Raw genomic sequence first — 15,665 nt, 5'->3', positions numbered from 1 at the left:
GTTTCGGTGTGTTTTTCATTGGATTGAGGTTACTTGGCGTTCTGTATGCTTCAGTTACCTGAATGTCAGATTGTTTCCTCATATTGGGGAAGTTTTCTGCTATTACTTCTGCCCATATTTTTTAAAGGTCATTTGTATTGACTCCTTCTTTTTCATTGATGCCTATTAGTCTCACATTGTTCATCTTTGCATCATCTTGCAGGTGATGGATTATTTTTTCCTGCATCAAGTTGTTTTTAAGAGATCCTTTTTTTCCTTTTCACCAGCTGCACCAGCATCTTCAAGATCTGAAACTCTGTCTTCATTTTCACTTAAACAGTTTTGCAAGCTTGTGATTGAGGTTTTAATTTCTTCTATATCTCTTTGACTCTGCTTCATGCAATCTACTTCTTTCCTGTATTGCTCATTCAAGGAATCCGTCATTTTTCTAATCTCCTGTATTTTTTTATCAATGCCTTCTTTAGAAGCATTTATAAATTCTTTTACTGCAGTGTTTTTTTTCTGCTTGGCTTTCCTCCCTATGTTTCTGTAGTTGCTTCTTTACTTCAGATGCTATGAGTTCTGAGAATTCTTTTTTTATTTCAGAAAAGAGCTGCACTCTGATTTCCTCTATATCTTTCTGCTGTTGCTTATTTACTATCGACGCTATTAATTCATGCATTTGAGCCGAGCTAGTGGCCTCCGCACTTGTTCTAGGTGGGCACTGGGTTTTCCTCCATATGTTTCTGCATTTGATTCTTTACTGCACATGTTATTAATTCAGGGATTTCTTTTTTTATTTCCAATCTGAGTTCCTCTATACCTTTCTGCAGCTGGTTTTTTATTTCAGAAGCTGTTGATTCATTGCTTTCAGCTGTGTGATTCCCAATTTGTTCTGTGTTAGTGTCCTCTGCACTTTTTTGTGGGTGGACTTGGGTTCTGAGGCTACATTTTGTTCCTTTTCATCATTTTGCGTAGCACTGTCTTCTGACCTTTGTGGTAGATATTCATTGTAGTTATAACCTTAGCACGTACTGAAGTTCAGATGCAGATCTACAAAGTCTGGATTTATCCAGCTGTGCCTGGCTTCAGTCTGCCTTCTTGTGCTCAGCTCCTTCCTGCTGCTGCCCTTGAGGGTGAACCTGTTGTGCCCCTGCGGCAAGATGTTCTGCTCCTGGACTAGCTGGGTGGTTCTATCCTCTACCCTCTCTGTGGGGATTGCAGCTTCAGGGTTACAACCCAGGCCTGTATGCTAGGCCTGAGCTGAGCATGGAGGGGACAAGGTGGAATAGGAGGGAGAGGCAGCTCTCCCACACACTCACTGGGTCTTGGCTAGGACTGGGTCTGTTTGTTCTGGGAACGTGGCAGAAATTCCTACTCTGCGGGAGGGCTGGGGGAAGTGCTGCGGAGTGGTGGGGCGCATCCCAAGGAGGTGGAAGACGGTCTCACCCACGCTACACCTGGGCTGGGACCAGGAGTCGGTCCCGCCAGCACAGGCTAGCTGGAAGCTCTCCCACACACTCACTGGACCTGGGCTAGGACTAGGTCTGGGGGTTCCCGGAACGAGACAGACATTCCTACTGGGTGGGTGGAGTGGGGGAGGTGCTGCAAAGTGGTGTGGGGAATCCCAAGGGGGTGGAAGAAGGTCTCACCCATGCTGGGCCTGGGCTGGTACCAGGAGTCGGTCCCGCCGGCACAGGGTAGCAGCAAGCTCTCCCACACACTCACCGGACCTGGGCTAGAACAGGGCGTGTTTAATCTACTGAGCTGTCACCTTGGCCCGCAGAATTAAGATGTTACAAAAGTTACATTTCTTGTTATACAGATCTTGCTTTATCTTGGTCTTAACCATCCAACAGAAAAGTATAATAACGAGGTATAAAAAGTAAAGCCATATTAATATGCTGAGCTGTGAAAGGCTCAAGTCAGCAACTTCTAACATTGCCAGTCGTATGGGTAATCTACTGTTATGGACTACTAGACTATATTGGATTATTTTTGCTGAATTCATGCACCTACAATATTTAAATAGCAATGAAATACCCATCTCTAACAAAACTAAACCAAAAAAGGGAGTACAAATGAAGAACCATTTTGTATCTGTATATACCAGGATATATGTCTACATCCTGTACTATGAATAACCACTATGAAGACAACAATATGCAATGTATTATTGAAACTGTCCTACTAATCAGTTTTGAAACTGTCTCATTGCTATTTGTTTCTCAATAAAAATTTTTTTAAAGTAAAAAAAAAAAAAAAGAAGAAGATGTTACAGAAAAAGGGCCAGCCAAATAGCTCAGTGGATTAAAGCTCCTAGAAGCACACATAGGAGCCAGGGGTTCGATCCCTGGACCTGCTGTGCTGGCCCCACCCCAGGGCACGTTGAGACAGCAATTGAGACTGGGTGCCATTGCATGCACCTGTAATCCCAGCTCTTGGGAGGCTGTAAATAGGCAGAGCACTATGAGTAGGATATAGTACTGAGACCCTAAACACCCTGTAGACTCTTCCCTAAAAATACAAAAAAAAAGAATAAAAAAAAAAGATATTACACACATGCAGACATGGACCGACTCCCCCATAAGTGCAACCATTGTGTACTACAAACTAGGACTAATAAAAACATAATTAATTAAAAGCAAAAGACAGACAACTGGGGAAATGGCTGGATTATTAAGAGAGCTGGTTCCTGGAAAGCAAGGTTTCAATGACAGCAAAGGATTAATTACAGTAGGTTGGGATGGTTTTGAGAAGATGTGGATGTCAAAAGACATACTTGTGTGGACAGAAACCAAAAATTAAAAAGAAGTATTAGCCAAGTAGCAGTAGAGTAGAAGGCATGAGCCAAAAATAATAATCCATCATAGGAGAAAGAGCATCACACCCAAAATTAGCCACCAAAATTATGGGATAAAAACTAAATTCTTGGGCCTGAGAGATAGCTCAGTGGCTTAAGCACCTACCTGCAAATACCAGGTCTTGAGTTCAATCCCCAGTACCTCAAAAAAAAAAAAAACTAAGTTCTTTAGCAAAGTCTTGAGGAGAAGCACCAATGTAGACAAAATACTGATTCTTGGATGATTTCTTGCAAATAGGGTAGGGAGCCAAGGGGCAAGGGCAAAGAATGAGGGGGAGGGGACAGGGAAATAAGTACAACAAAGATAGGCCATGCACAGGATACTCGTAACCTCAATGAATGTAAACAGTGTATACATAAACATAAGCTAAGTTTAATGGTATCAACAAGAATGAAAAAGGGAAAGGAAAATTACAGGAGGAGGGAGGGGGAGGGAATAGGAAAGGGAAAAAATGAAACAGCTGTATTGTGTACATGTACCCACTCTCCAAGACGACTGTAAAATGTGTGCTGCAAACATACATATAAAATATGTAACCCAAAAATTATGTACTAATAAAATATGTAACCCAAAAATTAAATACCTACATACATACACATATGTCACGTTTAAAAAAAAGAAAAAATAGGGGCCGGGGAGATGGCTCAGTGGAATAAGCACTTCCCTGTCAAGTGCAAGGGCCTGAGTTCAATTCCCGGTTCCATCTAAATAAACAAACAAACAAATAAATAAATAAAACAAGCTATCCGCCTGGAAACCTGCTTCAGCACAGGCCACGAGGTTCTGTACTGTTGAGGAAGGACACACAGGTGCTCCTTTGCAAGGTAAGCTTGCCATCACAGAAGGAACATAGACTTCCTTAAACTAGAAAAGATGTCCAAGTCATCTTACAGGTGAGGAAACAGAAAGGATACTGAAATCAAGCAGCACCGGCCCACCTCGAAGGATGCTGAGCTCATCTCTGCAAGGTGCCCTTCCCTCTGCTCCCTGGAGACACCTGCCTACCCGTCCTATTACAGCCAGTGTTGTGCCCATTGAAAGTGTCGTCCTTTGTGCCCAGGGCACCCACTCCAGGCTTCTCCTCATATAGCCATGCATGTGTTCAAGAAGCTGACCAGGGAAAGGCTCTCAAAGCTTTTGGTCTACCTGCTACTAAAAGAAAAAGTTTCAGGCTGGGGAGATAGCTCTCCAGGCTAAGCACCAGCCTGGAAAGCACGAGGACCCAGGTTCAATCCCTGGTACTGCATGCCATGCCAGCTCCAGGTTCCCAGGAGCACTGTGCCAACCACCAAAACCGGGCATGGTGGTGTAAGCCTGTTTTCTAGTGCTGGGGAGGCTGAGACAGGAGGATCACTACAAATCTGAGCTGTATAGCAAGATCCTGTACCAAATAAACAAATAAATAAATGATTTTTTTTAAAAAGACAAAGTTTCTGTGATCATGTTCTCCTGCAAAAAGACCAGCTCTATCCCCTTCCTAGCTTGCCCTGGAGGGTGTGTTACTGGCACTCAGTCTCATCTTTTCCTTCTTACAACGGTAACATGGGAAAAGAGTAGCACCTTAGTGGAAAAGCATAAAGACCACGTAGGACAGTGAAACATTTACAGAAGCAGTTGATGTTATAGCCATCAGTCAATTTTGGCAAAAACACCACCAGTGATGGGGACTCACAGCCTTTCAGGCCACCTACTGCTGTTAAGGGACAGCTGCACCAAACTCTGAGGGTCTGAGCACCAGCTCTGTGCAGGATTCTGGAAGAGAGGAGGCCCTGAGTGTCAGCCCCACTGCACGGTGCCTAAATCACCTTTCCTTCAGTTCCTTCCTACTCTACATGCACAGCAGGCAAATGGCATAGACCAACAAACTAGGCTCAGGAAGACAACCAGGACTTCCCAGAGCTAGGATGTGAACTCTGCCCTCTCCTCAGGCACTCACCAGCCTCTGCAGCCCCACCTATACCCCTTCTTCCCTATGCTAACCGCTCCACCTTGCTTCCACAGGCATCCTGACACCCTGTCAGAGCCACCAGTCTGCCAAGAGGGCTCTCACAATGAACCAATAACTAACACAAAGGGACCACTGTAGGGGAGGCACACAGCACAGCACAGAGCAGGAGGAACTTCCAAGCCCTACCCAGGACTGACTGCGTGCCACCTCAGAGAGCTCAGCCAGTGGACTCTGGGCATTTCCAGGCTTCCTAGACCCATACCTGTTCTGTCAGATTCCTACTGCTGAGAATGCCTTCCCCCCACCTACTCTTAATGGCTGTTTCCTGTGAGCTTTACCTATCAGCTGAGGGATTCATCACCTCAGAGACCTAGCACCCTGTAATGTTAGGTAAAGGTTTTCCCACCATCATAGGCTAGAAAAGAGTCTCACGTGTCCCCAGGGCAAATGCCTGCACTCTGCAAGGGTACAGTGGTCTCCTCTGTACCCCTCCCTGGACCCTTCATGCTCTTTCCTTCTATGGTGAGTGTTTATGGAGTATTTGCTCCAGCTACATAGGAGGACAAGTGCTGGCCAGCAGGTGAGGGATTATTCCTCCAGGGTGCACAGGTGAAAGACAGAAATGAGGAAGGCAGAAGTTAACACATACATGACACAGCTGAGAAAGAGAGGCATCCTGGAAGGATAAGGCAGTCCTAAGTACCTGATGGCACACACAGACACATGCTCATACACAATGCAAGGAGAAGCTTCTGAGAAAAATGACAAGACTCAAGGGTGATAGGTCAGCAGGTCAGCAAGAGCAAGGACAAGCCTGAGGAGTGGACTCTGCACTTACTCTTGGTACCCCTGTGCACCCCTGTATGTGCAAATGTCACACACACACACACATGAACACACACACAGGTCCTATCTTCTTCCTACATAGCAATCTATAACATGATGATGTGTGTTTTCTGGTATTTATTTTATTCTTTAAGGCTATGGAACTATCCTAATCTAAAAAACACTGATTAAATTTTACAAGTTTTACTATTTCTAACTTTTTTTTCACTTGGTACAAGGTCTCACTGTCTCAGTCTCCCCAGCACTGGGATCACAGGCATGTTCCTCCACACCTGGTTTCAGTGGCCAGCTTGAGGCACCTGGGATTCTGGGCCAGCATGGTATGTGGCACCGGGGATCAAACCCAGGTCCTTGCACTTGTAAGGCAGGCACTTAGACAGCTGAGCTATCTTTCCAGCCCCTCTAATTTATACTATAGTCCTAAAAGTCAAACTTCCCACTGGATATACTCTGTGGGTGCTCGGTCAGGACTCATCTGTGGGATTGGAGATGCGGCCTTCCTCCCAGGCTATGCACAGATAATGCAAGACCCTCTGAATGACCCAGGGGTTCACGTTCCATGAAAGGCTGAACAAACTCCACTCTGTCTTTCTATTTTAACCCAATAAACCAATTCAGAATTGAAAGGGGTAAGAGATGTCAGGCTAAAGAGAACCAAAGTAGAAAACCAAGTGGGACCAATTTCTCAAGGAAAAGTCTGCACACTGACTTCCTCAAACGGCCCATCTTTCTGCTAAGCTAGCACTGGCCACCTTCCTATGAACTTCAAGTAGCAGTGAAAACCTTGAAGCACTGTGAAAGCCTTTCACCACAAAGACCCCATCCCCATTTCTGAGGTAAAGGCACCACGAAACAGGTTCTCCATCACATGCTCTCCTGAAACAAGTGAAGCTCGAGGCATTTCCCATCATGCGAACGCACATCCATCTACCTACTTCCACTCACAGCTACCCCCTTCAGCCTCTACTCTGCCCAGGAACCATTTGCACACCTGGCTCCCTCCACCAGCAATGCCTGGCCACCTTCTCACATCAGGAATTTCTGCTCATAGCCCCAGTTCTGCTTAAGAGCTCTTTCCTGCACCACCCTAGCCCTCAAAATCATTCTCCTGGGTTCCTCCATACCCAGTGTGCATCCTACAGGGGCACCAAGCATGGCTATGCCTTGCCTTTGACCTGGAGAGATGGGGTGCTGTGCTGCTAGTCATGTGCTCCACACAAATGTTCTTAGGCTATACACTGGAGCCAAAATCCTATGCATCCCGGGTTACTCACCCACAACATGGGCTCCAGTGCACAAGTACTATGTGAATAAAGTCAAGCGCTTACAACAGTGGTAGTGAACCTACAGAACACACACTGCAGAGGGCACAAAGAGCACTCTGTTGGCACATGAGCCAAGTCACGCCCGCAGCCACACAGGGGATAGCAGTTGACTTTTCTAAGATAAAACCTCAGTATTCAGGTTTAGCTGCAATGTTGGCACTTTGTGATAAGTAAGGGGGTTTTGGGTTACGGTTTAGGCACTCAGTCTCTAAAAGGTTCAGAAACAGAAGCTTAGAACAAGTACTAGCTATTCCTCCTACTCTGGGAGTCCCCATCTCCTCAGCCCTACTGCACAATCTGGAAATTTCTACCCCAAGGCTGTGTGAGGATAAGATGGTTTCTACAGGGATCTAACACTGTGCCAGGCTGCAGACAGCACACACTGCTATCAGCTGCCATCCCCATTTGATGGATGACTAACCAGACCTGGCATTATGTGGGCACTGAACAGTATACAATGTAGCACCTTTAACTACATGCCAAGACTTTTAGATTTCTATATAATTATAACATATGGGTAAAAGTTACATGAAAACAGAATATCAAAATGAATTTACAAAGTAACTTCAGTTGCTTAAAAAATATTCATGTCAAAAAAAAAAAGATCTTGATGGATTCAATGCTGAATTCTATGAGAAATTTGAAACTTAGAAAAGATATAATGCCATTACTCCTCAAATTCCCTAATGAAATGGAAAAGGAAACAATACTCTCAAAGTCACTCCTGGCAGTAAGCATTAACCTGATATCAAACCAGATAAGAGCCCAACCAAAAATAGAGAACTATAGGCCAACCTCCCTCGGGAACATAGATGCCATAAGATGCTGGCAAACACAATGTAAAAGTCAACATTAGTGATCATCCCAGGGGTGCAGGGAAGGTTCAACATATGCAAATCCATAAATGTAATACACCACACCAACAGAGCCAAAGTAAAAATCACATGATCATGTAATACACACAGAAAACCATTTGGCAAGTCCAACACCCATTCATGATTTAAAAAAAAAAAAAAAAACCTGCAGAAAATTGGAATAGATTATCTTTATCTCAATCTGATAAAACCCATCAGCTAGGTATGGTGGCACACATCTGTAATCCTAGCATGGGGGTGGGGGCAAGGAGGGGCTCAGGCATGAGGATTGCTGCAAGTTCAATGCCAGCCTGGACTATATAAGGAAAGACTTTACATAGAAAGACTTTGTCTCAAAAAAAAAAAAATTCAAATAAAAAGCCACCTATAGTAAACCATCAACCAACATCATATTAAATGGTCAAAAACTGAAAACTTTTGCTCAAAAATCAGCAACAAGACAAGGATGTCCACTATCATTACACCTATTCAATAGCTCTGGAAACATTAGCTAGATTCATTACACAAGAGAAAGAAATAAAATGAAGATATGAAAGGAAGAAGCTAAATTATTTCTTTTTTTTTTTTTTTGTGAAAGAGCACATTTTATTGGGAAGCAGAGAGCAAGCAGCACAGTGACCACTGACAAAGGCCGTCCAGTAGGCACCCTATATGTCATATTAGAAAAGACATGCCATGCTACCGATAAAAATCAACTGTCTCCCTCAAGGCACCTTCCCAAATCTCATCCTTCCCAGGGGTTGAGCAAAGTCCCAACCACTTGCCTGAAGGCAGCTGTGGTTCACTAGAGATACAGCCCCTCAGGGGTACCTTCCTGTTTCTTATAAAGAACATTTTCTTTAGATTTCTTGAAGTCTTCACCTGTTACTTTCATTCTGCGTTCTCTCAACGCCATTAGACCAGCTTCTGTACAGATTGCCTTGATATCAGCACCAGAGAGATCATCCTTTGCAATGATCAGGTCATTGAGGGTTACATCATTGGCCAGTGTCATCCTGCTGGTGTGAATCTGAAAGATGCGCTTCTTGGTCTTTTCATCGGGTAGGGGAAACTCGATCTTCCTGTCGATGCGCCCTGGTCTAATCAGCGCTGGATCCAAAGTTTCTATTCGGTTTGTGGCCATGATAACTTTCACGTCTCCCCGTGAGTCAAATCCGTCCAACTGGTTCAACAGTTCCAACATAGTTCGCTGAATTTCTCTCTCACCTCCAGAGTTTGAATCATATCTTTTGGTCCCAATGGCATCGATTTCATCAATAAACACAATGGATGGTGCATGTTCTTCAGCAACTCAAAATAATTCCCGTACAAGTTTGGGCCCATCACCCAGGTACTTCTGAATAAGTTCAGAGCCAACCACTCTCAAGAAAGTGGCTGAAGTTTGGTTTGCTACTGCTTTGGCTAACAAGGTTTTACCTGTGCCAGGTGGACCATAGAGAATGACCCCCTTAGGGGGCTTTATACCCATCTGTTCATAGTATTCAGGATGGGTGAAAGGAAGCTCCACAGATTCCTTTATTTCCTGGATTTGGTTGTCCAACCCACCAATGTCAGCATAGGTTTCCTGGGGGGGCTTCTCCACCTTCATCACTGTGACCAGAGGATCTGTGTCATCCATCAGCACCCCAATCACAGCATGCACTTTGTGGTTGAGTAGGACTGAGCAGCCGGGTTCCAGCAGATCCTTGTCCACAAATGAAAGGATGCTGACATAGTGTTCTGAGCCCACAGATGTAGACACGATGGCATGATTGTCATCAATGATCTCTTCAAAGGTTCCTACTGACATTGGGGTCCCCCTCAGATCATCTACCTTTGACCTTTCCTCCTCTTGCTTTTTTTCTAATGGTTTCATTTGTTCCTGATTTCTAATAAATTCTTCCTCCATGAGAAGATAGTCTATAATTCTCTCCAACTTGAGTAGTTTTAATCAGCACTGAGTGTGAGGTGTCACCAGTGGCAGTTTGCTGGCAGCATCTGGTCCTTTTGTTTTCTTTTTCCCCACTCTAGTTGGTACAGGAGGTTCACATTTATTGTTCTTATCCTTATCCTTCTTACCACCTCCAGGACCATGGCCACCACTCAGACTTTGACCCATCTTGCCTCGGCCGCTCTAGGCACCGCTACCGGAAGTGCACTTCCCCCTAAATTATTTCTAGATGACATAATATTCTATAGAGAAGGCCTCAAAAATTCTAACAGAAGACTCCTAGATTTAATAGCCAAACTCAGGCATGTAGCTGAACACATCAACTCAAAAATCAATAGTGTTTCTGTACAAAAATAAAAAAACTCACTGAGATAGAAATTAGGGAAACATCTTCCATAATCACATCCAAAATTAAAATACCTAAAAATCAATCAAACAAAAGAAGTAAAAGACCTTTACATTAAAAAATATACTACTCTAAAACTGGAGATTGAAAAGAATATCAGAAAATGAAAATATATCCCTTGCTCTTGAGTAAGAAGAACCAACACAGTAAAAATGGCTCTACTCCCCAAAACTGTTATACAGTTTTGAGGAAATCCTAATCAAAATACCTTTAGCATGTCCCAAATTTTCTCATTAAGGAGACTATGGGGCCAGGGAGAAAGGTGATCAATGATGTAGAGTATGCCTAGGGAGAGTCTCATGGAGAGAAAATATTTTCTCAGGCTTTCACAGAAAGCAAATTGGCCAATCAATGGCCGTGATTCATCCACATGGCTGACACTGACGAAGTATCCACAAACTGAGGTATAGGTCTTAGGATAAATCCTGAGAAAATTTGACTGACATTATCAGATACAAAAAATGCAATTCTTGTTACATAGGTCTTACTTTCTCTTGGTCTTAACCATCTAGCAGAAAGGTATAAAAATGAAGTATAAGAAGTAAAGCCATGTTATTATGTTGAGCTGTGGGGGACTCAAGGTCAACAACTTCTGGGATTGCCAGTCAAGTGGAAGACCCAATACTATTATGGACCACTTGACTATTTTGGAGTATTTTGCTGAATTCGCTCACCTGTAATGTTTGGATGACGGAACTAAATGGAAAGGGGGGATACAAATGAATGACCATTTTGTATCTGTGTATTCAGAATGGTTAGGATGGATATATAGCTGCATTGTCTTGGTTCAATGAATAGAGGAATTTATTCTAGTGGTGTTTGTAGATGGTATATCATGTCTGCATCTTGTAGAATGGATGACCACAGGGAAGAAAATATGCAGTGTGTTAATTGTTGAAATAGTCCTACCGATTTGATTTGAAGCTGTCTCATTGTTATTCGTTTCTCAATGAAATTGTGCAAAAAAAAAAAAATACCTTTAACATACATCATAGAACTAGAGAAAACATTATGAAAATTTATTTTGAACCAAAAGAGACCCACATTTCTTTTTTATACTTTTCTACTGGATGGTTAAGACCAAGGTAAAGCAGGACTTATGCAACAAGAGTTGTAGCTTTTGGGTCTGCTAAGGTCAGTGAAATCCCCTCAGGATTTATCCTGAGATCCTATACCTCAGATTGTACAACCTTTGTCAGTGTCAGCCATGTGGATGAGTCACAGTCATTGCTTGGCCAATGAAGTAAAGCCATGCTGTTATGTTCAGCTATGGGGGATTCAGGTCAACAATTTCTGACATTGCCAGTTAAACAGAAGACCCAATGCTATTATGGGCTACTGGACTCTTTTAGAATATTTTGCTGAGTTTACACACCTATAATATTCAAATAGCGGAAATTAACAAAAAAAAGGGTATACAGATGAATGTCCATTTAGATCTGTGTATTCAAAGTGGTTAGGATAGATATATAGTTACATTCTGTTAATGAATAGAATGATTTGTTCTAATGGTGTTTGTAAATAGGATCTCAAGTTCGCATCTTGTACAGCAATTAACCACTAAGAAGAATGTATACAGTGTGTTAATTATTGAAACTGTCCTACCGATTTGGTTTGAAACTGTCTCATTGCTATTTATCAATAAAATTATAGAAAAAAAATCAGACCTGAGGATCAATGGAACAGACTGAAATATGTACAAACAATTCAGCCACCCACCTTATCTTTGACAAAGGAACCTAACACATCCACTGGGAGAAACCCTCTTTAATAAAATGATGTTTGGAAAACTGGCTTTCTAAAATGTCAAAGACTGAAACTAGAGCCAGGTCTATCACCATGCACTAAAGTAAAATCAAAATGGATCAAAGATATAAATATCAGCCTGCATGGTTTCACCCTGTAAAAATAGCCTAAAAGAGCCCTTCTGCATCCACCACTCCAAGCCCAGAACCCCCGTGTGAGAGAGGCCTTTTCCCAAGTTCTCCAGACCTCCACCGCCTGTTCAGACCCAGCACAGTTCGCCAGACCCAGAGCAGCCCGCCCTGTGAGTGAGAACTTCTGCTGCACCTTAGGCACGCTCCATATCTGACCAAACCCAGGCCCTGTGAGTGTGTGGGAGAGCTTCTGCTCTGTCCTGCACCCATCCATCGGTCCAAGCCCAAGCCTGCCACATTAGAGAGGCCTTTCCCTGCATTCTCCAGACCTCCTCCAACCATCCAGACCCAGCACAGCCCGCCAGACTAAGGACAGCCCAGCCTATGAGTGAGAACTTCCACCGCACCTTGGGCCCACTCCACATCCAAACAACCCTAGGCCCTCCTGTGCCCCCCACTCCAAGCCCAGGCAGACCTCATGAGACAAACCTTTCCCCGCATTCTCTAGACCTGGCCTGCCTATCCAGAGCCAGCACAGCCTATCCTGTGAGAACTTCTGCCACGCTCTTGGGATTCCCGCAGACCCACCAAAGCACAGGCCCGCTAGGAGAACTTCTGCGCACTCTTGCCCTCCCTGCCTCATATGCCTCCAGACCTAGACTAGACCTGCCATACAGGCGTGGGGTAAAACCCTGCAGCTAAGTCCCTGCAGTGAGACTAGGGTCAAAAACCATACACCTAATCCAGAAAAAGACCATCTTACCATGCGGGTACAGCAGGCCCACCTCTAAGGGCAACAACAATAAGGAGCTCAGCACAGTAGCCAGACCCAAGTGAAGCACAACTGTGTGAACTAGAACCAGGTATATCAGTACCTGAATTTCATTAGGTGATAAGGATATAACTGCACCAAAGCTCTACACCAAAGGTCAGAGGTCAGTGCTATATGAAATGATAAAGACAAGGAGCAAAATGCAATCTCAGTCCTTGAGCCCACCTATAACAAGTGAACAGGACACTAGCTCAGCTGAAATATATGAATCAATAGTGTCGGAATTAAATAAACAACAGCAGAAAGATATAGAGGAACTCAGCGCAGAATTAATTTCTAGAACAAAAAAAAAGAAAACTTTGAATTCATAGCATCTGAACTAAACAATCAAATGCAGAAACATATGGAAGAAATGGAATGCCCACACAGAACAAGAGCAATAGACATTAGCTTAGCTGAAATATATGAATTACTATCGTCAGAAGTAAATAAGAAACTGCACAAAGGTTTAAAGGAACTCAAAGTAGAATTAGTATCTGAAATGAAAACAGAAATCTCTGAATTCATAGCACCTGAAGTAAAGAATTAAATACAGAAACATGTGGAAGAAACCCAATCTGTAAAAAAACTCCGTAGTAAAAGAATTAATAATTGCTTCTAAAAAAGACATTGATACAAGAGATTTTTTTTTAAATGATGGAATCCTTGAATGAGCAATACAGGAAAGAAATAGATCACAAGAAGCAGAGTCAAAGAGATATAGAGGAACATAAAATCTCAATCAAAAGCCTGCAAAACCATTTGAATGAAAGTGAAGACAGTTTCAGATCTTGAAGACGCTGGTGAGGCTACTGGAAAAGGTAAGAAAAGAGCTCTTAAAAACAATTAGGATGCAGGAAAAAATAATTCAACACTTGCAAGATGACATAAACATAAACAATGTGAGACTAATAGACATCAATGAGAAATAAGTCGTCAATACAAATGATATAAAAAGAATATGGGCAGAAGTAATAGAAGAATACTTCCCAAATATGAGGAAACAATCTGACATTCAGGTAACCGAAGTATACGAGACATATAATAGTCAAAATCCCAAAAATCCAACACAAGAATATGATACTGAAAGCCACTAGAGAAAAGAAGTAGATCACATTTAAAGGAAAACCCATCAGAATTACAGGGGACTTCTCTTCACAAACCATGAAGGCAAGAACAGCATGGGGCTGAGTATTTCGAGTCTGCTATGAAAACAAATTCCAGCCCAGACTATTATACCCTGCAAAATTCTCTTTCAATTTTGATGAAGAAGTGAAATACTTTCATGACAAAGAACAACTAAAAAATTTCTTCATGGCAAGGCCAACCCTACACAGACTACTGAAAGATGTTCTAGACTGGGACCAAAATGATGAGAACTCCAGCAATGAGAACAGAATGAACCCACTAAATAGGACAAACAATTAAGCACAGGAGAAAAAATAGTTAAAAAATAACAGGTAAATAACATGTCAATCCTAAGTCAACACATCTCAATTCTAACCATCAATGTAAAAGGACTCAATTCACCAATTAAGAGAAATAGACTGGCACAGTGGATGAGGAAACAAAATCCAACAATGTGCTGTATACAAGAAACACACGTAACTCATAAAGGAACTCATAGGCTGAAAGTCAAAGGATGGAAAACAATACTATATGCCCCAGCACTTCAGAAAAAAGCAGGGGTAGTAATATTGTTCTCCAACAGTCTCAACTTCAAACCAAGAACAACCAAGCGAAATGAAAAAGGCCATGATATACTGACTAGGGGAAAAATTCAAGAGGTAACACTCATAAATATGTATCCACCAAACAAAGGAGCACCCAACTATGTAAGACAAACCTTAATAGACATGAAAAATCTAATATCTAATACAACAATCTTAACAGGGACCTTAACACCCCCTTATCCCAAAAAGATAGATCAACTAGACAAGAAACTAGCAAAGAAGTAGCAGAACTGAATCAGAACTTGGAACAAATGGACTTGGTAGACATATACACAGTGCTGTACCCAAGCACAGTGGAATATAAATTTTTTTCAGCTGCACATGAGTCATTTGCTAAAATAGATCACATACTAATCCATAGATCATGCTTAGGTATATGCAAGAAAACACAAATTATCCCATGTATATTATCTGACCACAGTGCAATGAAACTGCATAAATGACAAAAGAAACCAGAAAAACCTCCTAAATACATGGAAATTAAACAATACTCTACAGCAATCATGGGATACAGATGAAATTAAACAAGAAATTCAACAATATCTAAAATTCAATGAAAATTCAAGCACAACTTATGGAATTCATGGGATGCGATGAAAGCAGCTCTGAGAGGGAAATTCATAGCTGTGAACTCACATATTAGGAAAACAAAATGGGAACAAACAAACTAATGCTGCACCTTCAAGAACTAGAAAAGGAAGAGCAAACCAAACCCAGAGCCCAAAGATGGGAAGAAATCATAAAGATTGGAGCAGAAATTAATTCAATTGAGATGAAGAAAACAGTTCAAAGAATTAATGAATCAAAAAGCTGGTTCTTTGAAAGATTAAATAAAATTGATAAGCCCCTAGCTAACCTCATCAAAAAGAGAAAAGAAAAAATTCAAACACAAGCAATAAGGAATGAAAAGGGTGTAACTACTACAGACCCAGTGGAAATTCAGATTATCAATAGCTACTTTGAGAATCTTTATACTCACAGAATACAAGCCACAGATGAAATAGACAGATTCCTAGAAAGGTACAAATTATCAAAACTGAATCAAGAAGATATAACAACTCTCAATATCCT

The 15,665-nt window shown here is 42.2% G+C and overlaps 1 protein-coding gene and 1 pseudogene across 6 annotated transcripts in view; both read right to left on the bottom strand.

The window, feature by feature from the left end:
• Trappc9 (trafficking protein particle complex 9) overlaps positions 1–15,665 on the bottom strand; it is an 847,990-nt gene that overhangs the window by 564,898 nt on the left and 267,427 nt on the right. The gene's annotated exons all lie outside the window — the stretch shown is intronic.
• On the bottom strand, positions 8,552–9,935 carry LOC101563696 (annotated as a pseudogene). The gene has a single exon (XR_192699.2). The product of XR_192699.2 is annotated as a 26S proteasome regulatory subunit 4 pseudogene (transcript).

The sequence above is a fragment of the Octodon degus genome, unplaced genomic scaffold (assembly GCF_000260255.1).
Source record: "Octodon degus isolate 3935 unplaced genomic scaffold, OctDeg1.0 scaffold00104, whole genome shotgun sequence".
In the NCBI taxonomy this organism is placed as follows: Eukaryota; Metazoa; Chordata; class Mammalia; order Rodentia; family Octodontidae; genus Octodon; species Octodon degus.
The sequence above is the reverse complement of the archived record's forward strand: the minus strand, read 5'-3'. Positions and strand labels throughout refer to the sequence as shown.